General features: G+C 38.2%; 1 protein-coding gene across 1 annotated transcript in view; it reads right to left on the bottom strand.

Annotated features, from left to right (window-relative positions):
- Window positions 1-27,500, bottom strand: part of LOC137619721 (uncharacterized) — a 260,492-nt gene that overhangs the window by 186,837 nt on the left and 46,155 nt on the right. The window contains exon 2 of the mRNA XM_068350014.1: window positions 7,002-7,077. The gene's annotated coding sequence lies outside the window, so the exon portion shown is untranslated. The remainder of the gene's footprint in view (window positions 1-7,001; window positions 7,078-27,500) is intronic.

The raw sequence follows: 27,500 nt of genomic DNA, 5'->3' as shown, positions 1-27,500 counted from the left end.
AAGTGCTAACTACATTTCAGGATTTACCTAGTGAGACATCAGTCTCATACTAGAGTTTTCCCTGACTTTCCGACCCACCAGGTGACACAATTGATACTTTATCAATTCGAATTACCCCTAATGAGGCAATATAGATGAAAATCAACTCAATATCATGCTCAAGTAGAAATAAATTTCTACTTCACACTGGGATCGAACAATAGCCCGTTAAATGAAAGACAAAGTTGCTACCAGTCATGCAACAAGAGGGTCTAAAAGAAGTCAGAACCTAAGTGCTAACTGCATTTCATGATTTACCTTTCATTTAAAGGGTCTGAATTATGAAAATGCTCTATCTACCATGGCACTTTCAATTTTGGGCGGTAGTCGACATAAAAAAAAAAAAAGGGGGATTTTTCCTCTCATTGTTCATCTCTGCCTTATGAGGTACTCAGTTGAGCTTGGTTGGTACCGCTAGGATCCCACAGCACACCCTCCCCCGTTTCCACAACAAATGAAGCTTCATATGCTGAATTCTCTACTAACACTACCTCTGAAGCGATCACCAAGGTAACCCGAGGTAGCAGCAGGGCCTATCGAAACTGTATCACAATCGCTCACCATTCATTCCTATTTCTAGCATGCTCTTTTGCCTCCCCCATATCTATCCTCCTGCCTCCTAGAGCTTTCTTCACTCCATCCGTCCACTCAAACCTTGGCTTTCCTCTCGCACTTCTCCCTTACCTTTGTATGGTGGAACAATTCACGCACATACCCAGTCCACTGGCACCATTAACAACATAAAACATATTAAACAATCTCACTAACCATTCCAGTACAGTTGCATCCCCCTCCTTTAACAGCTCAGAACTCACACCATTCATACCAGGGGCTTCTCCTGCTCTCGTCTCATCTGGTGCTCTTTTCACTTCCTCTCTTGTAATTTTGCTTTCATTCTCATCTCCCATCACTGGTACCTCAACACCTGCAACAGAAATTATATCTGCCTTCCTATTATCCTCCACATTTAGCAGTCTTTCAAAATATTCAGCCAACCTATTTCTTGCCTCATCTCCTTTCAATAACTTTCCATTTTCACTATCTCTTCATTCCTCGATCTACCCTTCCTTACTCTCTTCACTTCTTTCCAAAACTTCTAATTCTCTTTATACAAACGACTCAAACCCTAACCTCATGACCAGTTAGTCACCCTCTTCGCCTCAGTTACCTTACGTTTTACATCCACACTTTTCTCTCTATATCTTTCATACCTATCTATACTATTACTCTGAAGTCATTCTTCAAATGCTCTCTTTTTCTCTTCCACCTTTATCTTCACATCATTCCACCACTCACTACCCTTCGTCATGCTGCCTCTAATAATCCTCTCACACCCCCCCCACATCACTTGCAAGTCCAACAAAATTTTCTTTTACTAACTTCTACTCCTCCTTTAGATCCCCAGTTTCTCTCACTTTCACAGTGTCATATGCCACTTCCAATCTTTCTTCATATACATTTTTACCTCCTCTTTTTTTTTAACTTATCCACCTTCGCTAGCTCTTCTTTACATCTTCCCATTCTATTTCCCCACTCTTTTGCTACAATTAATTTTGCTTCAACCAAAACATTATCAGACATATCATTAGCCATGCCCCAAAAAACATGCACATCTTTCAATCTTCCAAAAATCCTTCATGTTACCAATTCATAATCCCTTAATTCCCTTTTCACCATTCTTTCATTCACTACTCTTACACATGCATACTTATTTATATCTCTCTTCTTAAAAAAAGTAATACTTATCACCAACTCTTGTTCAATGAACATAACTAGCAGTCTCTCACCACTCTTATTTTCAATGGCACGCCCGACTTCTCATTAACACTTTCTACTTCTCCAGCACCTATTCTGGCATACAAGTCACCCATCACAACTACATAATTCCTTTTACTCAGAGCTACTACATTCTGTTCTTCTTCATTTTTCTCACAACAACTAAAGCCAAACATTCCCTGCCCAGCCCATTTCTTACCCACATTAATCTACATGACATCTTCCATTTCACTACTTTGCCTGACATCCATTTACTCAGCAAAACATCACTTCACCATTCCCTTTAATCTTTTTCTCACACAAGGCCAATACATACTTGTACATACTTCTATTCCAAAACATACCTGGAAGATCTGTACTATGTCACACTAAATCTAAATAATATCGCTGATGTAAGATTTCAGGTAGGCCCTGGTGCAGCACGTACTCTAATTAGCGAACAGGAGTTCCGTACGAATTTTCCTAGGGTTACCCCCAAATTAATGCCTTCTTCGACTAAATTGAAAAAGTATGGTGGGTCTAACATTCCCATATGTACAGAGCTTCATATAGGATTCGTTTTACGAGGACAGGTCTTCGAGAACAAAACTATAACTATTGTTTAGGATTCTGGTCTTAATCTAGCTAAGAGTTCAGTCCTTTCTGAGACAGATAAGACCGTGGAGAGTCCTATGTTCAGAGTTACCAACGTAGCGCGAAATGTGCTAGTTCTAGTGCATTGGCATCACAAACAGAGCATAGATTTTGTATTTTGCGCATAGCGCATTTTTGAGCAACAGTAGTGTAAGGGATTTAAGATATATTTAGAAGGATTAGGAAGTATGAAAGATGCACAGATGTTATTACTTCACACATCTGGTAAAGAGGCTTGGAAAGCGTTTAGTACATTTTCTAGTGCAATTCTGAAATGTGTGTGTGTGTGTGTGTGTGTGTGTGTAGGTTAAAGTCCAATCAATTCTTTGTAAGGTGGAGAAGTTGAATATCCCAAGTTAAACTTGTTCTGTACACCACCCACTCTCTCTCTCTCTCTCTCTCTCTCTCTCTCTCTCTCTCTCTCTCTCTCTCTCTCTCTCTCTCTCTCTCTCTCTCTCTCTACGTAAAATTTATGAAACCGTAGTAGTTACCGACATTATGATTTCGCGGCTACTAGTATCATCATAGTTACAGCATTTTTGCAGAGTATATCACTGTTATCTATTTTTCATTACAAATTTTGATAAATTATATCCCTCAAGCCCATAGTTAATAAAGTTTGAACCTGTGAGACAATTTTATAAGGCAATAAATGTACCTGATTGCACTGTATGTCAGCCTTATCATTCGTATAACAAACCCATATCCAATATTCGCAATAATGGCAAACTGTTGCCTTGACTTTTTTTCTTGTTTTGTTAGTTCAACTTCAATGCAAAGTATATCATCACCAAAATCCATATTATACAGAGAGAAAACTCTTCTCAGACCTCAATCTAGCTCATTTATGGCAACCACACCCTGCTTTTTTTTTTTTTTTTTTTTTTTTTGGCGTGGGTGGCAAGTAGGAACATGCAAAATGATGGATATAAGTATCTATTAACTGTCTCAAAGATAGGATGTGATTCTTGTTATTTTCGTGTTACAGTAGGATCCAGTCTTTTCTTTTAAGAGTGATGCAGTTTTGTTATTTTCGTATTTTTTTATACAAGAGTTGTGTTTACAACGTTCTCTTCTCACTCTCTCACAAACCATTAAGAGCAGAGTAATGATGTGAGCCTTAAGCACATTAAATGTATTTTAACAATACCAACGTACCATTAAACCCCACCAAGGAGAATCGGCGACTTCAGACGAGGTAAGAGAACAACACTAGTGTATGGATATCAATATTATTCCAGGTGAGTGAGCTGATTTCAGGTAATTATGTTGTAGAGTGAATACAGCACATATGGCGACTTTGGACAAGATAAAGAACAACATTAACTATTATTATTATTATTATTATTATTATTATTATTGTTATTATTATTATTATTATTATTATTACTATTATTATTATTATCATTATTATTATTACTTGCTAAGCTACAACCCTAGGTGGAAAAGCAGGATGCTATAAGCCCAGGGGCCCCAACAGGGAAAATAGCCAATGAGGAAAGGAAACAAGGAAAAATAGAATATTTTAAGAGCAGTAACATTAAAATAAATATTTCCTATATAAACTATAAAAACTTTAATAAAACAAGAGGAAGAGAAATAAGATAGAATAGTGTGCCCAAGTGTACCCTCAAGCATGAGAACTCTAATCCAAGAGTGGAAGACCATGGTACAGAGGCTAGGGTACTACCCATGACCAGAGAACAATCGCTTGATTTTGGAGTGTCCTTCTCCTAGAAGAGCTGCTTACCATAGCTAAAGTGTCTCTTCTACCCTTACCAAGAGGAAAGTGGCAACTGAATAATTACAGTGCTATAGGTAACCCCTTGAGAGAAGAAAAGTTGTTTGGTAATCTCAGTGTTGTCAGGTGTATGAAGTCAGGGGAGAATATATAAAGAATAGGCCAGACTATTCGGTGTATATGTAGGCAAAGGGAAAATGAAAGGTAACCAGAGAGAAGGATCCAATGTAGTGCTATCTGGCCAAAGGACCCAATAACTCTCTAGCGGTAGTATTTCAACGGATGGCTGCAGCAGGAAACTACAGCCAACCAGACGATTGCCACAACCCTAGGCTACATTCAAGTTTGATGTCAAGAAAGAAGCCAACATCAAAATTTTCAAAATTTTTGTTTATGTTAGGATAAAAAAGGTAGGGATTGAAATCTGTTACCAGTAGGCATTAGGCGGTAAACCTACTAAAGTTGGTTGCATTAAGGTAAAAAAAAAAGTGGCAATTAACAAATTATGTAAGAATTAACTTTGTTTAGGAAATTTCCAGTTAATTTTGTAGATTTCATTTGCCTAAGCTAATCCAGGCAAGAATTCAAAATGCCTCAGGACAATGAACATCCTGAAAAATTCAGATCTGTTGCTGAACCCAATTCTGTTGCAATACCATGGCAACAGTGGTGTAAGGGATTTAATATATATTTAGAAGCATTAGGTAGTATGAAGGATACACAGAGGAAGGCGTTATTACTTCACCCAGCTGGTAAAGAGGTTCGGGAAGTGTTTAAGACATTGCAGCCAACAGATGACACAAGTGAAGCTGCAATTAAGGCTATTACCACATATTTTGCTCCTCGGGTCAATAATTTTTTGAAAGGTATCAATTTAGAGCACAGGCATATCAGAAAGAGCAAGAAAGCCTAAATGTGTTTGTGACTAAACTTAAAAACTTAGCTGTTTCATTTGAATTTCTATAGTTAGATAATGTTATCATAGATCAAGTTCTTGCCCATTGCACATCACAAGACCTAAGGAAAAAATGATTACAAGATAAAGATTTAAAATTAGAGAGGGTATTGATTGTAGGCAGAGCTTTAGAAACATCAAATAGGCAAAGTAATATAGTAGGTAATTCTACAAGCAATAGAATGGAAAATTCTAAAATTAGCAAGATAGGCTCAAAGTTGAAAGACAATGAGAATCATAGGAAGAATACGTTAAAACCTAGTCATAAGTAATTGCCTAAATCTGTTCATAAATATCAGAATCAGACCTATACGCAGAAGCAACAGGAAAAACCCAAATGCTATAAGTGAGATAAAACTGATCATCTTGTACACGGAGCAAGGAAATGCCCTGCTATGGGACAGACATCTCTGAATTGTAGAAAGATGGGCCACTCCCTAAACAGGACCCAAAGAAAATTAATGCTACACTTGATACTATAGGACTTTAGAATAATGCAAAAAAAAAAAAAATGTTCATGATAATCAGGATAGGTCAGAAACTGATTCTGCGATTCGAATAAATTCTTTCAACAAAGAAGTAAAGAAACATATACTGGTAGAAGTTATCATAAATGGTAAACAATTATAATTAAAGTTGACATAGCAGCTGCTGTATCAACTATGTCTGAAAAAAACCCAGATAAAACCATTCCTAATTTGTTATAAAAAGATACGTACAAATAGAGTTTTGAAACGATATAAGGGTTTTGATATTCAGGTAATAGGTGCTTCGAACGTAGAAGTACAGTATAAAGAACAGAAGTTACAGAGAATGCCATTAACCGCAGTTGAAGGTGAAAAACAAACTTCACTAGGTTTGCCATTTTAAAGATAACTTCAAAACCAATTGACGGATTTTACCGACATTTCCACCATAGATAGATCTTAGGCAATGGACAACTCCATCAACCTTTGGCGGAGTTCATAAATCTCTGCTCTTGTTATTATTTATTTGCATTAGCGGTTATGATACACTGCTATAGTTTCATGTTGTGCAATTTAGTTGATAATGTAATTTCATGGTGATTTATACTTTATTTTGTTTTTAAAACAATTTTGACAAAGTAGAATAATCCATGTACATAATCACCTTGTGATGTAATTATTTGTAACAGTAGTAGAGTTTATGTTTATGTAATTTTCTGATGCAATATTTAAATAGTGAAATCGCCTTTTGTTTCGTTGTTCTCAGCTAACCTTTGTTATGGAACTGAGGGCACACTTGGGCACATCTTGTTTCTCTTCCTCTTGCTTTTTCAGTTTTTATAGTTTATATATGGAAAAATAATTTTAATGTTGGAACTGTTCTTGAAATATTCTATATTGTTCATCACCTTTCTTGTAGTTTACTTATCTCCTTATTGTCTTTCCACAATGGAATAAACACGTTAGAATTACTGAAGCCTTTGTCGCCCTATGAAGGTGACAATGGTTAGTTAAGATGAGAAAATGGAGAGACGACTGATATATATATATATATATATATATATATATATATATATATATATATATATATACATATATACATATATATATATACATATATATATATGTATATATATACATATATATATATATATATATATATATATATATATATATATATATATATATATATATAAACTGGGGACAAGAATAGCGAGATGATGGGGAGATCGGTACGAACCAGTAGACCTTTAAGTAAGAACCCAATTAAGGGCATTTATGACCATTTATATAAATCTGATCATGCCATTGCCAAAGAAGATTTCAAAATCCCTGACCTTGCAATCTTTGTACAATTTTAAGACAAAACTCTGCTTGAAAGACAGCTTACCTGTTCAGTTGCCGGTGTCCCATTGCTCGGTTTTCTGGTCTTTCGGTTGCTGCTCTAGGTGGGTGGTCGTCGTTTCCTGCGGATAACTAGGTTTTATTAATAATCATCATCATCAACCATTATTATTATTATTATTATTATTATTATTATTATTATTATTATTATTATTATTAATAATTATTGATTATTATTATTAATAATAAATATTATTAATTATTATTATTATTATCATTATTATCATTATTATTATTAGCTAAGCTACAACCCTAGTGGGAAAAGCAATATGCTATAAGCCCAAGAGTATAACAGGGAAAAATAGCCCAGTGAAGAAAGGAGATGTATAATCGATTTAAGATGCAATGAACAATTAAAATAAAATATTTTAAGAACATTAAAACAGATATTTGTTATATAAACTATTAAAGGACTTACGTAAGCCTGTTCAACATAAAAACATTAGCCGCAACTATGAACTTTTCAAGTTCTACTGATTCAACTATCCGATAAGGATGATCATTCCACAACTTCGTCACAACTGGAATAAAACTTCTTGAGTACTGTGTAATATTGAGCCTCATGATGGAGAAGGCCTGACTATTAAAATTAACTGCATACCTAGTATTACGAACAGGATGGAACTGTCCAGGAAGATCTAAATGCAAAAGATGGTCAGAATTATAAAAAATCTTATGCAGCATGTATACTGAACTAATTGAACGGTGGTGCCAAAGATTGATATCTAGATCAGGAATAAGAAATTTAATTGACCGTAAGTTCTTGCCCAGCAAATTAAGATGAGAATCAGCAGCTGAAGACCAGACAGGAGAACAATACTCGAAACAAGGTGAAATGAAAGAATTAAAACACTCCTTCAGAATAGATTGATCACCGAAAATCTTGAAAGACTTTCTCAATAAGCCATTTTTTTTTTTTGTATAATTGAAGTAGACACAGACCTAATGTGTTTCTCAAAAGTAAATTTGTTGTCAAGAATAACACTTAAAATTTTAAGTCATACAAAGTTAAAGAAACATTATCAATCCTGAGATCCGGATGTTGAGCCACTGTCCTTGACCTACTTACAATCATACTTTGAGTTTTTTTATGATTCAACTTCATGTCCCATAATTTGCACCCTGCACTAATTTTAGCTAGATCACTATTAAGGGATTCACCAACCCCAGATCTACATTCAGGAGATGGAATTGATGCAAAGAGAGTAGCATCATCTGCATATGCAACAAGCTTGCTTTCTACATCAAACCACACGTCATGTGTATATAATATGAAAAGTAATGGGCCAAGAACACTACCATGAGGAACACCAAATATCACATTCCTATACTCACTATGGTGCCCATCAACAACTACTCTTTGCGATTTATTACTTAAAAATTAAATAATGATGCTAAGAAACGACCCACCCACTCCCACTGTTTTAGTTTGAAAACAAGGGCCTCATGATTAACACGGTCAAAGGCAGCACTAAAATCAAGGCCAATCATACGAACTTCCTGACCACAATCAAGGGATTTCTGTACAGCACTGGGGATTGTAAGAAGGGCATCACATGCTCCAAGGCCTTTACGAAAACCAAACACATGAAGTCTTTTACGTAGTATTATGTTGTTTGATTTTAAAGATAGTTGGGTAGTTCTTAGAAGTGTCTTCCTAATTATCTATTTATGATAATTTTTATCAATTTTGCCCTATATTAGTTGCAGATACGCTGAAGAAGACACAAGTCCTGTCAGAAGATTCCAAATTAAGATGGTGATAGTAGCATTGATCACTGTATTCTTAATTATATATATATACATATATATATATATATATATATATATATATATATATATATATATATATATATTTATATATATTTATACATTTATATATATATATATATATATATATATATATGTGTGTGTGTGTGTGTGTGTGTGTGCATGTGTGTGTATGTATGCATGTATGTATATGTATATATAAATCAAATAGAAGTAAAAATGTGGTCCAAAATGCACAGAGTTCAACTTATTAAATGAAGATATTAATGTTGTATTATGCAGAGGCTTCATATGGACAACACGAATATTGGAGAACCAATTGAGATGCTTTTTCCAGTGCAACAGGACAGACAAATTAATTACCGTTGGTGCTCAAAGAATAAACAGCATTACAAGAGAGGACACCTTGCACTTAGATTTAAGAAAGTAGCAATATTTTTGGTCATTTTATTCCACATATACATCTAAAAGTCACATTCAGAGAGTTGAAACAGTCGGGATAAAGTGACCTTCATAAGGAAAAACCTAAGAAAAGATGATCCGAATTTAAGCCATCCCAGTTTAGATCACATTGTCTTATCTGTGGTTGTAAGCGCAACTCTGGTTCAGTTCTCACTTCAAAGTCTACGTACTTAAAGAGGATGGAGCAACCTCCTGTGTGGTCTGTTGAACCCTCTGCCTTTTCAAAGTAGGATGTGGAGAATCCTGAGTCAAAGTGTGCCTTTGAGTAAGTCCTTGCACGCATGCCCGAGTGCAATTGTCTGGAGAAGATTCTTCACAGCCTGTCACTGATCAATGCCCTCCCTACAGCTATCATAATTGGGTCAGGCTTGTGTGTGTTAGGTATTTGATTATGAGGAATCATAATGTTTGTAAAGCTATGTAACACGATAGCACTGCACCTATGGAGAGCAACATCATTGCATCATCCGAACATATTTGACTTTGATTATGGAAATTATTATAGATAGTATTGCATATATATATATATATATATATATATATATATATATATTAGCATTAAATATTGTGTAAACTATCTCAAAGAGATTACAACTCTATTAGTCAATATGCACTAAAAATATTATATTCTTTTTTGTCTTCATACCGATTGTGATTTGTCTGTATTCAATTGGTTATGATTTATTGTTTATGAGACATCAGTCAGTCGGTTGAGTCGACCGTCATCAATGGCTTATGTAATGTTTTTTTATATTTTCATGAAGTACTGCGTCATAATTGAGAGAGAATACACAATTGTTTTGGGTACCATGTGCTTTGGAATATTCGCAATAAACCTAGTGATAGGATGTTATCTTTTTTTATTTCGGGGACAAACGGTGGGTGAAACTAGCTGTCTGAGAGCTGACTGGTGTGGCGTGAGTACACGTTCGAGAGAGCGATACTTGGTAACTCTGACGCCTTGCCCTGCCCCCACGCTTCCAGAACTCGCTCTCCTGAAATCTTCTGGAAGTAGCCAAGTCTTATATAATCAACCCCAGGCCTGCATAGCAGTAGTGGAGAAGCAGCCATCTTGTGAAAGAGCCAAAAATTCCCTCTCTCTCCGAGTTCATATAGTGTGTCCTCTCTTAAGTGACTTTGTACCCCAAAGCAAATTGTGTGTTGAAAAGATACATACGACGAGAGGGTGATTTTGAATTCATTGTATTAGGGCGAGTGTTGGCATGGTGTAAAGTTTTTGTAACTGGCCCTGTAGGAAAATTAGGTATTTGTATTGTGATGTGGTTGTCTATTTTCATTAAAGGTCAACCTTAAATATTGTATTCGGATTCAATTTCAAGTGAAACAAGTGATTGCATAATTTTCGTAAGTGTTATTTCTTTTTTCTCAGTCTAAAGATTATTCAGATTTAACATTTTAAGTCAAGTCATTATATAATTTTTAGATTGTAATATTTTTGTCTTAATCTAAGTTTTGTTCAGACTTAATATTTCGAGTAATTTATTTTGTTTTTACGTAAATTCTTTTCAAAGTGTTGCAATCTATACAGGATATATTTATTTTTGTAGAGTGTATTATTCCAATCACCTTTGTTTGGAATAGAATCTGCTCGTATCCTGTTAATGAACTGCAGTAAGTTAATTCATAATAATTATCCAGTTCAGTTTTGAGTGTACTTAAAACACCTTTGGATATTCAGTGTCTTATATATTGCTGTCTGGGAGTTATTTAACTGTCTCAGAATTTGTGTATTAATATTTTAAAGTGTAACAGTTTTAATGTATAAGCAAACAAGTGAGTTTGGAATTCGAGAGGTTCATTAACTTGCCAGTCGTAGTATATATTATATATGTTTGATTCCTAGTCATGAGCCATAGTATATATTTTTCTGTGCCCAGACCCGAGAGCCATCATTGTATAATATATATATATATATATATATATATATATATATATATATATATATATACATATATATATACATATATATATATATATATATATGTATGTATATATAATTACTAGCCAGGCTATAACCCTGTTTTGAAAAGCAGAATGCTACATGCCCAAGGGATCCAACAAGGAAAATAGCCCAGTGAGAAAAGATAATAACAGAATAGCAAATAAACTACAATTATTATTGTTATTATCATTATTATTATTATTACTACTACTACTACTACTACTACTACTACTAGCAAAGCTACTAGCAAACCCTAGTTGGAAAAACTGGATGCTATAAGCCCAAGGGCTCCAACAGGGAAAAATAGTCCACTGAAGAAAGGAAATAAGGAAATGAATAAACTATATGAGGAATAATGAAATATTTAAATATGATATTTCAAGAACAGTAACAATACTAACACAGACCTTTTATATATACAGTAAACTATAAAAAGACTTATGTCAGACTGTTAAACAAAAACATTTGCAGCAAGTTTGAACTTTTGATGTTGTACTGATTCAACTACCCGATTATGAAGAACATTCCACAACTTGATCACAGCTGGAATAAAACTTCTATACCTAGTATTATAAACAGGGTGGTACTGTTCGGGAAGAGCTGAATGTAAAGGATGGCCAGAATTAGGAAAAATGTTATGCAACATCCATAACAAATCCTTTATACGGCAGTGCTACAGATTACTATCTACAGTAGGTCACTAATAGGAAATTTTATTGACTAAGTTTCTGTCCAACAAATTGAGATGCGAATCAGCAGCTGACGACCAGACAGGAGAACAATACTCGAAACAATGTAGAATAAAAGAATTAAAACACTTCTTCAGAATAGATTGATCACCAAAAATCTTACTAGACTTTTTCATTGAGCCTTTTTTTTTGTGCAATTGAAGAAAACACAGACCCAACGTGTTTCTAAAAAATAAATTGCTGTCAAGAATTGCACCTAGAATTTTAAAAAAGTCATACAAAGTTAAAGAAATACTATCAATGATGAGATCCGGATGATGATTAGTGACTGTCCTTAACCTACTTTGAGTTTTAATAGGATTCAACTTCATGCACCATAATTTGCATTATGCACTAATTCTAACAAGATCTCTATTAAGGGATTTAGCAAACTCAAGATATACATTCAGGAGATTGAATTGATGCAAAGAAAGTAGCATCATCTCCATGTGCAACAAGCTTGTTTTCTAGGCCCAACCACATGTCATGTGTATACAGTATGAAAAGTAATGGGCCAAGGACACTACCTTTTGGAACACCAGATATCACATTCCTATGTTCAATATGGTGGCCATCAACAACAACATATAACTAATGAATAAAGAATACAGAATATTTCAAGATCGGTAACGATATTAAAGATCAGTCATATATAAACTATAAAACAAGACTTATGTCAACCTACTCAATAGAAAAGAATTTACATAAAGTTTGAACTTCTGAAATTCCACTAATACAACCGAAAGATTAGTAAGATCATCCAATAACCTGGTCACAGCAGGTATAAAACTTCGAGAATACTGTGTAGTATTGGGCCTTATGATGGAGAAGGTATGACTTCTAGAATTAATTGCACACTTATTACCACATACAGGATGGTACAGTCAGGGAATAACTGAATATAATGGGGAATCTGAATTATGAAAAAAGAATATGCAACATAAATAAAGAATTAAACGTACGACAGTGCCAGAGATTAATATCCAGATCAGGAATAAGTAATTTTTTAATAGACTGCAAGTTTCTATTCAATAAATTAGGATGAGAATCAGCAAGTCAAGACTAGTCAGGAGAACAATACTCTAAACAAGGTAGAATGAAAGCATTAAAAAAAAAAATCTAAGGATAGGCTGATCGCCGAACGTCTTGAAAGACTTTGCCAATAGGCTGACTTTTTGTGCAATTGAAGAAGTAGACAAAGTGCTTCTCAAAAGAAATTTCCAACCGAGAACCACACTTACATAAGATTAAAGTGACATTGTAAATACAAAGATCTGGATGTTGAGGAGCCAATGTTCTCGACCTACTTCCGATCATAGTTTGAGTTTTGTTAGGGTTCAACTTCATACCCCATAATTTGCACCATGCACTAATTTAACTAGATCTCTATTAAGGGATTCAGCAATTATAGGTCAACTTTCACGCTTTTTATGGCTAAATATTTAATTCACACACAGTACAAGTACTCAAAAGATCATGTAGTGGCAATGAAACGGTAAGTAATTGTAGATATAGTCATGATCTCCTCATCCCTGTACAACGCCCTGCGTGAGATTGATAAGACACAATTCGACTTTGAGACTTTTTCTTATTCCTAAGTCTGACTATACGTAAAATATTGCTGTAACAGGAGGGGTTGGCTACACTAAAAACGCTTAAACGTTAATTATACTTGAAGTTGTGTGAAGTAAAAGTTTTTAATGCATTGCCAATGATGGAGGTGTGCATTTCGACAAATGCCCTAATGTGATTTGTATGGCAAAAGCCCTTTTATTATTTGCGAAAGAAAAATAAATTTAACATATTCCAATTTTGTGCTTTATATCTTTAAAAACACCTGTTCTTAAAAGTGAAGGCTTGCAGATATATACTATATGAATATGCATGTATATGTGTATGTGCTTGCATGTGTGCATGATTTATGTATTCGTATGTACACACACATTATATATATATATATATATATATATATATATATATATATATATATATATATATATATATATATATATATATATACGCACACACACACGTGTGTCAGTACAACTGCTACCTTTTCTAAATCCCTCTTGTTCATCTCGCAGGTTTTCATCAATCATTCTCTCTAGTAGTCTCTTTAGAATAAGCATACTATACATTTTCATGACAACTGAAGTAAGGGTGATTCCTTTGTAATTAGTGCAATCAGTCAAGACCTTTTTTTTTGCTATATTCACCAGCACTCCTAACTTCCATTCCTCAGGTTTTGCTTTTTTACGTCATATTCTACAAAATTTGTATTCTGAGTCACTTCCTTTTCGGCCAATATCATCTCAGCAGTTATTCCATAGTATCTAGGGGCTTTCCATCTCTTGATTTTCTTAATGATAGCTGAATTGATTCATGGGCACATCAAGGTTTTCCTCGGCTTCAGGTATATCAATCAAATTATTCCTTTCATATCCCTTATTCATGACCTCACTAAAGTGCTCCATCCAACGTTGCCTTTCTTCATCTTCTGTTGTTAAAACAGACCCATCTCTGTTTTCGACGGGAATATACTTCTTTTTTGTCCTCGTAGATGTTTCATCGATAATTCTATAAGCGATTCTTACACCATAACCACTCCCTGAATTCATAGCTTTGTCAGCCTCATCTGCTTTCCTGTCTAAATATTCTCTTTAGTCATTCCTGGCTATTCTTTTGACCTTGCTCCCAATACTGAAATACTTAGCATGCTCTACCTTTTAATTTTCATTACTTCCTCAAAAACTTTCGACAATCAATTTACGTCTTTGTCTCCTTTTTATAGTATCCCAAGTATCATTTGATACCCATGGCTTTCCCCTTGTAACTGCATGTACCAAGACTTCATTACCAACTGACTGATCTATGTTCTTAATAGAGCATCATTCTTCGTTGTTTGCTCTTCGTTTCAAAGTCTTTAAGACTGCAAATCGATTCCTACATTCAATTGCAAATGTTTTTTTTTTCTGCTCGAGTTCTAGAAGCTTATTTGTATCAAATTTAGTTATTCTATTTACATTTCTGTTGGGTGCTTTCAGTTTTAGTTTTAGTGTAGCAAAGAAGAGGTGGTTATCACTAAAAATATCTGCACCTCTATAGCTTCTTACATTTCTCCGAGTCCTCATTCTCTCCCTATTAATGGCAATGTGATCTATTTGAATTTTATAATTGCCACATAGTGAAGTCGATGTATATTTGTGGATACCCTTGTGATGGAAAAGGGTACCTCCAATGACAACATTGTTTGCTGAACAGAAACTTATGAAATGTGCCCAATTTTCATTTGCAACTTTGCCAAGACCCTCAATTTGAGGTCACCAATCACAATTTTAATATCTCTCTCTTGGATCTCATCTATTACACTCAGCATTCATCTTTCTTTTCTTCAGGGGAATCATTTTTTTTTTTTGGTGCATAGCAAACTATAAAACTTATATTGCATTTCTTTTATTTAAACTTTGCAAGTAACAATCTACTCTTCACAGCTCTCCACTCCGCTAATGCCTTTTCTGCTCTTGGTGTCATCACAGTCATATATACAGTATATATATATATATATATATATATGTATATATATATGTATATATATATGTATATGTATATATATATATATATATATATATATATATATATATGTATATGTATATGTATGTATATGTATGTATACAGTATATATATATATATATATATATATACATATATATATATACTGTATGTATATGTATATATATATATATATATATATATATATATATATGTATATATATATATATATATTATATATATATATATATATATATATATGTATATGTATATATATACATATATATACATATATACTATATATATATACACATATATATATATACTATATATATATATATATATATATATATATATATATATATATATATATATACTGTATATATATTTCCTTGGTCAAATATTTCCTTACCAATCCCGTCACAGCGTGTTTCACATCCAAACTATATTTCATAAATTCATTCTCCACTTGTAACTTGATAATCTGATTTAGGATTTTAGTATTCTAATTAAAAATTTTCAATTTTCTATATTATTTATAAACCAGGAGATTCTTAGCACCCCGTTATGCCCGGGACTGGGTGTCATTCTGTTATTTTCTCTTTCCATAGACTTACTACATCCATAGAGGATTCATCAATGGATAGCCAGTTTCATGTGATGCACAGTACCTATCAAACTAAGGCAAGTGACCTTTGCTGGTACTTGCTAGCTCATACTAATTCCAGTAAGATCATTCGCCAGGCATCAGGAGTAGAAGCCGAAAAGACACTACTTCACGTGTATCATACACGCTCATACCCCGTAATAGTCTTTCGGTTTTTGTATTAATCAATATCCCCACGCACTGATAACATGTTTAACCATGTGTTTATGAATTATTGTATTCTAATTTTTGTGCCGTTCTTGCTTTTTATGGCTTGTATACAAACTTACGATAGTTGAAATATTAGTAGTATTCACCTTGCTTCTCAATTACAACCTAACTGCTCACTCCCACTTTGGTGACCAGCGGAGGGACAGCTCCCTCCCGCCTGCCCCCTCACTGCTGTGCCCCACTGTTTGAAGATGCAGCCCACCAAACCTGCCTCTTCAGCACACGCCGCCTCAATGGAACTGCCGCCCTTTGCCAACACAAGAGCGTTCACCTTATTCCAACATGCCGAGTCCAATTTTCCATCAAAGGCATGAGTCAGTCAAGCATCAAAGCAGATTATGTTCTTGCGGAGTTCCCCTAGAACACTTGCCTGGAAATCTTCGATTGGCTTTGCGAACAAGGATACACCCCAATAGCATACAGCGCCCTAAAAAAATACCTCCTGAAACAGTAATCGCTATCACAAGCCACCTACATAGCCAAAATTTTTCGGATTTCTCAATAACCGTTGGGGGATCAAAAGGCGTAGCTTACCCTCAGGGAAATGATCAGTATCGCTCGCCTGTAACCTGTGCACATGGCTTTCTTCGAGAGGTGAACCTAGTTCGTGCCCTTAGGGTAAAACACTTACTCAAACCTGTACGCTCTGCAATACCCGATGTCAATATTTTCCCCATGAAAGACCTGATGGCCAAAGTCTACACCCTTATGGACTGCCATTTCACCACCTTCAAGAACTGCCTCAACGCCTCCACTCCTGACGAAGAGGACAACTATACAACATCGACCAAAACTGACGTGAATGCAGTACAACATACATGGCCACCCTGTGATGTTCCAGAGCAGCGACAAAACTGCCCACCTCCCACCATTCACTCACTCCCCAACCAACGACCTCAACAGCCCCTTACTAACGCCCATCAACCGCTATTATGCTACTACTCATCCAGATTCTGGGCTGCTGTGAAGAAATGTTCTAAAGGTTGCCAGTGGCCAAAAATTGTGCAAGAAAGCCATTGCTTGCGGCGGTGTATTCCCCTATCACTAATCTTTGCTTTATACATGATGCAGGTACGGGCGTGCAATTTTTGGTAGACAAGGGTGCTTGCCGTTCTCCTCTACCAAGGCCACTCGCCAGGACACGATGCAGTCACCCTAAATCTGCCGACGTCCGCCTACTAGCTGCCAATAGATCTGCAATCCCCTCACATGGATACGAGAACTTTACAATATCGTTGGGAAGCGTCATATACCACTGGAAGTTTCTCATTGATGATGTCACATTGCCAGTCCTCAGCGTGGATTTTCTCAAATCACCACCTCCTGGTTGATGTTGCTCACCAACGGCTAGTCAACACAGACTCCTACTTATCCACACCTCTTCAACCAGCCCCCTCCAACCTCGCTCCCCACATCAGCAAACAAACAGAAGCCTACGCCTACCTCCTCACGTCATACCAGAAGTCTTCCGTCCAGAGCTTTGCCAAACGCCCACGTTTTCCACCAAACATGGTATTCATCCCCATATCAAGACAATGGGGCCCCCAGTGTTCGCCAGATTCAGGTGTCTGGCACCGGATTGTTTGGTAACCGGTAAACAAACGTTCGCCAAAATGTAAGAAATAGGCCTTTGCCAATATGCCTCTAGCCCTTGGTCATCATCCTTATAGATCATTCTGAGGAAAGTTGGTTTCCTGCATTTGTGTGGGGGTTACAGGCATTTGAACATGCAGACAGAAACGGATCACTAACCCCTCACAAACATCCCTGATGTGACCTACTTGCACAAAGCAAAGGTTCTTTACACGCTCAACCTCCTGAAGTGGTATCATGAGGTGCCCATGAACCCAGAAGACATCCCCAAGTTCACCGTCACCACCCCTTTCAGTGAATACACCTTCAATTATCCTGTTTTACCCTTCGTAATGGATGGTATCTTAAGGGACCTTCTCTTTCGAGTATATTATGTGGACGACATGTGTTCTCTTCCTCCAAAGGGGAATACCTCCGTCACCTACACATCGTGCTTAACCACCTAGAACAGAACAGCCTTGCAGTCTGGTGCGACAAGAGTACCTGTGGCGCTAACGAACTACTGTTCTTAGGGCACCGCATCATTCATGAATGAGTCCACCCCCTCCCTGAGAAGGAAGCAGCCGTTCAGAACTTCCTCACACCTTCGATCGTCAAACCCCTGCAAGAATTCTTGAGCATGATAAATTATCATCACCGTTTCCTGCCAGCCATTGGTGATACTCTTGCCCCTCTCTACCCCTCCCTCAAGGGCAAGCCAAAAGACCTGAAGTGGGGTCCCTTTCAAGAGCAGCCTTCTGCAACACATGGAATGCCTTCTCATCCGCTGCTCCTCTCATTTCTCCTGTGCCACATGCACCTCTCCTTCTCTCCACCGGTGCCAGCGACGTGGCTATCTGTGCAGTACTAAAGCAGCTAATCAACGCCTTGCCCCACCCATTGGCCTTGTTCAAAAGAAAACTGTCCAAGGTGGAATCCGGCTACTCTACCTTCAGCCGCGAATTGATGGCAGTGTACTTGGCTGTCCATCACTTTCTCCACTTCTTTGAAGCTACACCCTTCGTCATTTGCACGGACCACATGCCTCTGGTGCATGCCTTCACTCACCAGTCTGACGATTGGTCCGCTTGTCAATGCCAATATCTCTCTGCCATGGCTGAATACAATTGCACCCTTCAACATGTCCTTGGGAAAATTAATCTCGTTACCGATGCCCTGCCAAGAAACACATTGTCCACAATTCATCTGAGATTGGATTACAAAAAGATCCAGAGTACCAAGCATGGTGGACATCCAGCACATCCCTACATTGGGAAGACGTCCCTCTCAATAACTCCCAACACCACCCTCCTCTGTGACGTCATTACTAGCAGACCTAGATCATGGATACCTGCTCCTATGTGCCGACAGGTGTTTGATTTTATTCATGGCCTTTCACATCCCTCACGCCGATATACTGCACAGCTACTGAAGATGAAGTATTTGGCACGGTATTACTAAGGATGGTAAGGATTGGGTCTGTGCCTGTTCTTCATGCCAAACTTCAAAAGTACATCGACACTTGGATTCAAGAGTGGGCACCTTTCCTCAACCTCAGCCTTGCTTTGCCCACATTAACGTCAACGTAGTTAGGCCCCTACCCATGTCAAAAGTACATCGTTACCTGTTAAATGTCATCGACCTGAAGCCATTTCCATGAAAACTGTAGCGTCCGCCTCATGTACATCTGCCTTACTCTCAGGATGGATAGCTAGATTTGGTATCCCTGAACTTATTACTTCTTACACTTTCACCTCTCAATTGTGGACATCATTAGAAAATCTCTTGAGGAATCACCTTACATCAGTAAACCGCCTTTAACCCTGCTGCCAAAGGAATGGTTGAACGTTTTCATTGCACCCTCAAAGCACCTTTGATGTCCCACTACATGGACTCCAAGTGGTTTACTCAGCTTTTCTGGGTCCTCCTGGAACTAAGGACAACCTGGATGCCTCGACAACCTCCTCCAACAATCTACAGTACCTATATCATGTTGTGGGAAATTTACTCCATGCCACCAGACTTACATACCCGCAGCGAAGCAACACATACTAACATATTTGCACAAGGTATCGCACGTTTTCCTATGGAATGAGACCAGCAAGCCATTGTAATCCGTCGGACAACGAAGGAGTTCTTACTGCACATTTGTGGCAAAGATAACTGGGTTGCCAATGATTGCCTTAAACCTACATATCTCCTGCAAGATGATTGGCCTACAGTGTGCCTCTCCAGAGCAGGGTGCCCTATTTCACATATATATCTTTTTCTAGAGGGAGAGCCATGTTCCCCACGTATATCACACACAATTGTACACTGTAACGGTGTTTATGGTTTTTTTTTTTTTTTTTTGGGGGGGGGGGGTAAATATCGATATCGCCCTTCCCGCGCACTGATAACCTGTTAAGACAGTATGTTCATGAATCATTGATTGAATTTTTGTGCCATTCTAATTAGGAATGGCTTGTATATAAACACTGGATCATTGAGATAAAGTTAGTTGCACCCATCTCGCATCTCAGTTACTACCTAACTGCTCGCTCGCAAAATATCTTGTCTATCGCCTTAAACCCTGCTACCAGTGATTTCATAATCTCGATGAAGTCACAGGGGGCATTTCCTCCACATCCAAATTTCTCGTTACTCCACCAGGCTGCTCATCCGCTTATATAACCGTTGGCAAACAGGGATTTATAAGATATACCGACATATTATATAGATGTGTGTATATATGTATATATATATATATAATATATATATATATAATATATATATATATAAATATATATATATATATATATATATATATATATATATATATTTATAAATATCTATACATATATATATTTATATACCTGTATATATATAGTGCATATATATATATATATATATATATTATATATATATATATATATATATATATATATATATATATATATATATATAATTATATAATAAAGAGGAGAACGAAGAGTCTGGACAACATCTCTCCAGACCCTTCGTTTTGCTCTTTATTTTATCTTTGAAGTTCTCCAGGAGCAATGACCTACCTCAATATATATATATATATATATATATATATATAGAGAGAGAGAGAGAGAGAGAGAGAGAGAGAGAGAGAGAGTATGAAGAATTTATGCTAATATGCACTAACAATATACATTTATATAACGGATTTTGAGCAAAGTGAAAAATCTAATTTTGGGTGAGATAGCCATGTCGTCCTGACGAAAGGTTCCTTTAGGTAGCTTTGTAAGGGATATTTGCTACAGTGATACTCCCAGAGAATTAACCATAGGTCTCCAGAATTCTAACTCCTGGCGCGAGTATCCTTAATATATCTTTAAGAATATCGCATAAAATCAGGTTCACCCCGAATAGCTTTAACTCTTTGAGGGGGAAGAGTGGCGAACGAAAGGGGAGCCGTTATCAAGGTACCCGGTGGACCCCCTCCCCGTATTACTACGGCCCATCATTCCTAGTTGCATTTAAGCAGGAATAGCCGCAGATAGAATAGTTTCGGGTAGGGTCATTTTAAGAAAGAAGGGTGGGTCCATCAGGACGACATGGCTATCTCACCTAAAAAATAGATTTTTCACTTTCCTCAAAATCCGATTTTTGGGCTCGACCATGTCGTCCTGATGGAAGTTTACCAGAGAATTAACTTGAAAGTACCATATCTGTGGGTTTGTATAAGTGCCTTTACTTTGAATGAGTTCCTTATATGGTCTCCTAGACCTTTATATATGACATTACTGTTGTCTGTCATATCCACAAAGCTTGGAACTAGCTTAGGGCTTCCTGCCCCCTGCAGGGAAAGTGTCGACTTCGACTATAAGGATTCAAAGTTTGTATCTCCATAGGGATGGAAGGTAATACTTAGATATTACCCTTCTCATACCTTGGAAATCTGTACTCTGATTTCAAGTTGGGCCCTTCTAGGATTTAATTAAAACTCTAATACGCTTTATTCGTCTGTAACTGAGATAGCAGTAATAAGACGCAAATACGATTAGTATTTTACCTTGCAACTAGATTATCAAATGTAGTTTTGAAGTATGAATCTGATCCGGCATTGAAAACACATCAGGGTCCATATTTTCTCGTCGAAAAAATATGTAATTTCATGGAAATGATGCCACTCAATGGAGACGTGAAACCAAATCTGACTGATTTGTACAGATTTTGGAAATGTATGAACACCGTGACGCAACATTCACTCGGCACTGGTGTTATCGGTCAGATATGCACCTATATGGAACAGTGTGTTAATGTGTAAGTGTACCCATGCACCCGTTGCACTGGAAAGTCCCAAAGCAGTTCACTGTTCATCGCAGCACTAGATGACGGGTTTTATAACACTACCCGCCGCCACCACAACATGTTTTATTTCATGTACTTGCTTCGTATAGTGTCTGTAAAAGATCTGGGTGATCTCCACCCAGTGTATGGGCGGAGTCTACCAAAGCCCCTGTGTTGGAAGAAGTTCCGTGAAGAAGCAATTTTCTTTGGATCGTGACTTGCGGGTGAGCTGTCAGGATCCGCTCCGCGAATAAGTAGGTGAGCTTTGCTCTCAGTTGTCTTAGGGATAGATTTTGATCCTGAGGTTTCGCCTCAGAAGAACTGCCCTTCCTTGAAGTCTGAAGTTCTACGAAAATAGACCTTAAAACACTACAGGGCATAGAGAGACATCTTCCTTTAGTGGGCAGATTCTACAAGGACCCCACCTCTTGGTGGGTAGCTCATTCTTGGCAAGAAAGGCAGGATCTGGAAGTGTTCAGTTGTCCTGTGTCTAGGGACTAAATCTGGCCTACATCCCTGATAAAGCCAGTATTTCATTAACTCTAGCCCCTGAGGCTATTGCAAACAGAAAAATTACTTTCTGTGTTAACTCCTTTAGAGTACGATCCTCATTGTTTAGGTTCGAAGCATAATGCAAGACTTTGACCAACGACCATGTAATGGGCTTTGGAGGGGTTGCCGACTTGGGTCTAGTGCATGCTTTTGGCACCTTATAGAAGGTTTCGCTTGTGAGGTCCACCTCAAAGGCGTATAGAAGAGGTCTAGTCAGGGCCAACTTACACGCAGTTATCGTAGTGGAAGTCAGGCCTTGCTCAAGTAAGTAAATGAAGAAAGAGACAGAAATCTGCTGAAATTTCTGTTGGTCTCCTTGTTTTCACAAAGGATACCCATTTCTTCCAAGACAATTCACATTGTCTCCTGGTTGAACTTGACTTGTACTCTACAATGAAGTCGACCTTGTCCTTCGAGATCCCAAACTTTTTGTTCGCTGCTAGGGCGAAAAAATCATGAGATGTAGGTGATCTCGAGCCTTGTCGATTTAGACATTTTACTATCACCTTGTTGTCCAGGACCAGCCTGATGTGGACTGTTCTGCGAGGGGATAGTCTCTTCAACGTCAGGAAGACTGCCATAGCCTCCAAGATGTTGATGTGAAAAGTTTTGAACTGGTGTGACCAGTTTCCTTGTACTTTCATCTCTTGCGAATGGCCTCCCCATCCTTCCAGGGAGGTGTCCGTGTGTATCACCACTGATGTTTGTGGTGGTTGCAAGAGAATTGTCCGTGCTAGGCTCTCATTTGTTGACCACGGCCTTAATAGTGTGCGCAATCGGGTCGGGGTCAACCTTTGTTGATCTCTTTGAGCATTTAATGCGTATCTTCTCCAGACTCCTGACGCCTCCTTTAGCTGTGCTTTTAGCACCGGGTCTGTCACTACTGCGAACTGGAGAGAGTCCAATACTATTTCCTGTTGGTGTCTTGAAATCCTCTTGTGTTGGATTAGTCTCTTGACAGATGAAGCTATTTCTCTCCTCTTCTTTAATGGAATGGAGAGGTGGTGTGACTGCAAGTTCCAATGGATTCCTAACCATTGAAACTTCTGAGCTGGAGAAAGGCAAGCCTTCTTGCGATTGATCTTGAAGCCCAGGTGTTCCAGGAATTGGATCACCTTTTCGGCCGCTCTCAGACAAGTAGTCTTGGATGCTGCCCGCACCAGCCAATCGTCCAGGTATGCTACTACTTGTACTCCTTCGGAGCGTAGTTGCAGGACGATTGTGTCCGCTAGCTTTGTGAATACCCTTGGGGCTATGTTTAGTCCAAAGGGCATGGCAGTGAAGACATATTTTGTCTTCTGTAGCCTGAATCCTAGGTAGGAGGAGAGGGGGCGACTGACTGGTAGGTGCCAGTAAGCATCTGCCAGGTCTATTGAGACTATGTACGCCTCTTTTTTGGTAGAAGGGTCCTTATGTGTTGCAATGTAAGAATCCGGAACTTGTTGTTCTCGATAAACTTGTTGAGTGGAGACAAGTCTAGAATGACTCTGGGTTTGTCCGAGTCTTTCTTGGGGACACAAAACAGCCTTCCCTGGAATTTGATGGACTTTGCTTTTCCTATTACCTTCTTGTTCAAGAGTTCTGAGGTATATTCTTCCAACAAGGGGGTGGAGTGTTGGAAGAATTCTGGAAAAGTGGGGTGGATTTTTGTTTCATTTCCAACCAAGTCCATTAGTGATTTGGCTGTGGACCCAGGGATCGAAGGTCCAACGATCCCGAAAGTGGAAAAGTGGAAAAGTCTGCCTCCTACCTGGAAACTCTCATTGTTTAATGGTTCCTGAGGATTTTTTTCCGTGACCGCGTCCTCCTCCACCCTTTGGGGGGTTTCCGGAGGATCCCTTTTTTGAGCCCTTATCTTTGTAGGGCCGAAAGGTGGTCGAGTGCCTTTCAAAGCCTAGATTAAACACAAGTGACTGGGCTACCAGCTGTTGAGGGACCATCTGGAAGGTGGTTTGCGGCTGGACTACAATTTGAGGCACCGTGGTCATGGTCACGGTGGGAAGTTGTACAGGTCTAATGAAGATTGCCTCTTTGAGGACATGGAGAAGGTTCTTATTCTCCGTGGTGGCTTTGGCAATGACTTCTCGAACCACTTCCTGTGGGAAAAGGTCTTTGCCCCAGATATATGATGAAATCAGTTTTCTGGGTTCGTGTTTCACCGTTGCTGCAGCAAACACATGCTCTCTACAGGTCCTTTTTGACCTGACAAAAACATACAAGTCCATCACAAGGGCGGGGCGTTATTTAAGGCGTGCACACATTTCCAAGCAGTTCTGATGAGACAGGGAGGCGACAAGTCTTTCTTTCGTCTCCTGTTCCCTTCTCAAAAGATGGTCTGACAACTTTAGAAGGTTCTCATTAAACTGCTGGCCTGCTATCTCCGGATCCAACTTCGAGACGGAGAAGGTTAGATGTACCTCTTTCCACTTCTCCTCGCAGGTGGGCATAGCTAGAGATAATGGTTTTCATTCCTCTAGAATTGGGCAGGGTTTGCCCTCTTCGACTGCTCTCATGACACAGTCTAGGGCTTTCCCCGAAAAGGGGGAAGGCTCTGGAGGAAGGAACAATGAAGGTTGGGTGCTTCTTGCTCAATGCTGAGATTTTGGAGTTGGTATATCCGGCTCCTTTCAGGGTCTTGAGAAGAATGGCTTGTGCCTTGTCATTTTCGAAGACAATGACTTCCTTCGGTATAGTCTCCTCGCGGGATGCAGATTCATCTTGCAGTCTCACGTAGCAATCTGGGTACGCTGAAATGCTGGCCCAGAATTGAAGATCTTCTAGGGGTTTGGCCCCCAACTTCTCGGAGATATAAAGCTTCCCATTCATCATGGGCATGTGCTCCGTATACCTCCAGGGGTTGGTTTCGGAGCAGTGAGGGAGGTCAGATACTCTAAGGGGCTTAGCAGAGCCCCTGGAAGCGCCAGGGCGTTTCCCATCCTGTACCTCTCCCTTCATCTCTTTGAGATCTTGCTTATTCTCGTCTTATTCCTTCCGGAACAGTGTCAATATCTGCTGGATCGACTCTAGGAGCACTCCACTCCTGCCGACCTTATAGCCAGTTGGGGAGTTGGGGCTGAAGAGGTTGACGGCATAGGTTGATATGCCGACACAGTGAACTGAGGGTCCTCAGTCACCGTCGAAATGGATCCTTCTTCCTCCGTGGGTGGTTGAACCACTTCTTCTTCAGGGCCTTCTTGCAGTAGGTCCTGTTCGGTGTCAGTTGACACCTCTGACATCCTTTCTTGGTGGATGTCCAAGCCTTGCAGTGCCTGTTGATATCCACGGCCACTATCTGTTGGATAAAGGGAGACTTGACCTGTACCTGAGGCACAACCGTACTGGATTGAGCCTTGGGGAACAGAGGGGCACTTTAGAGATTTATTAGAGATTCGTTAGGTAGGTAAGGTCCCGGAGAGTTCTTCTGGAAACCTCTTAATCACCTTCGAAGGGTTTCCCTTGCTGTATCCCTTGACTCCATGGTGTCAGGGATATCTTCTCCAAAGCCATCGGTCAGCAAAGTCGAGCAGTTGGAGCAACCCTTCGGGTCCCAGTACCTCAGGGATCCAGATACAATGCAGCAAGGGGCATGAGACCTGCACAACGTATACCCACAAAAGTCCTTACTCTCATGGTTGCAGAACAAAACTGTATACATCACCATTGGCTCCTCCTGTAAGGGAGAAAAAGGGTGAAATGAGTACTCAGTTGTTTATATCATTGATATAATGCATACTTGAAAATAGTAATACTTACTATTATATTTAATAGCTTAGGATAGTAAGCTAGAAAGAAAATAGGAAAGACCCTTATCTATGTTTCCTCTTACAGGCAGTTGCTGAGACCTCCGTCAATATTAATATTCAAATTCCTTATAAGGGAAAATACAAAGTGGAATAACTCTCGTATGTAGAGCCGGAGCTAATGAATATTTATACTAACTCCTCGACCTGTAAAATATTAATACTGAACGGTATTTCATGAGTGTCCCGATAATCAAAGGATTCATCAGGGTGTTGAGGGAATACTTCAACCTCAGCATGTTATATGGTCCCAACAATAGACTGCGAAAGGATACACAGAGTATATTAGAAATACTTGTACTACTGTATTGTTGTATACTGTAGTTTTACCAACTACTGTATTGTTATATACTATAGTTTTCCAACTACTGTATTCAACAACTCTAACCGCTGGGTTGAGATGCTCTTCGCTTTCCCCAAAACCAGAAAATTTGCCATGAAAGTAATCATTTCTTTCTCATCCTCTCGCCTCTGTGAAAGTAGTTTTCAACTCTCCTGGTGATCATATCGAAGGTCAGAAACAGGTTTAATGCAGAGGCAGACATGTGATGTGCCTCGAGCCATACAGACCCTGATATTGATTTGCTTGTAGCAAAAAAGCGGGTACATTCTTCACATTAAAATGTTAATAAATCAGTCATTGTTAATAAACATTGATAATGATCAATGGACACTATTTTTGTCTCTGCTGCGATTGATATTTAAAATTTGAAAATATATCTGTGCCATTTAAAATTCGTACTATTTTAGAAGGCTTATAACTGTGGGGGTCATGACAGGTTTGGTACTGCTGTAAGGGTTCAAGTACTAAAAAAAAGTTATGGAAACACTGCCATAGAAATAAATATCAAAGCAGGGGATATCCTCAAATGATTCTTTGATTTCTACGAGTCCATCTTTGCCTTACGTA

This window comes from Palaemon carinicauda, chromosome 26 (genome assembly GCF_036898095.1).
Source record: "Palaemon carinicauda isolate YSFRI2023 chromosome 26, ASM3689809v2, whole genome shotgun sequence".
Lineage (NCBI taxonomy): Eukaryota > Metazoa > Arthropoda > Malacostraca > Decapoda > Palaemonidae > Palaemon > Palaemon carinicauda.
This window is presented reverse-complemented; position numbering and strand designations above follow the sequence as displayed.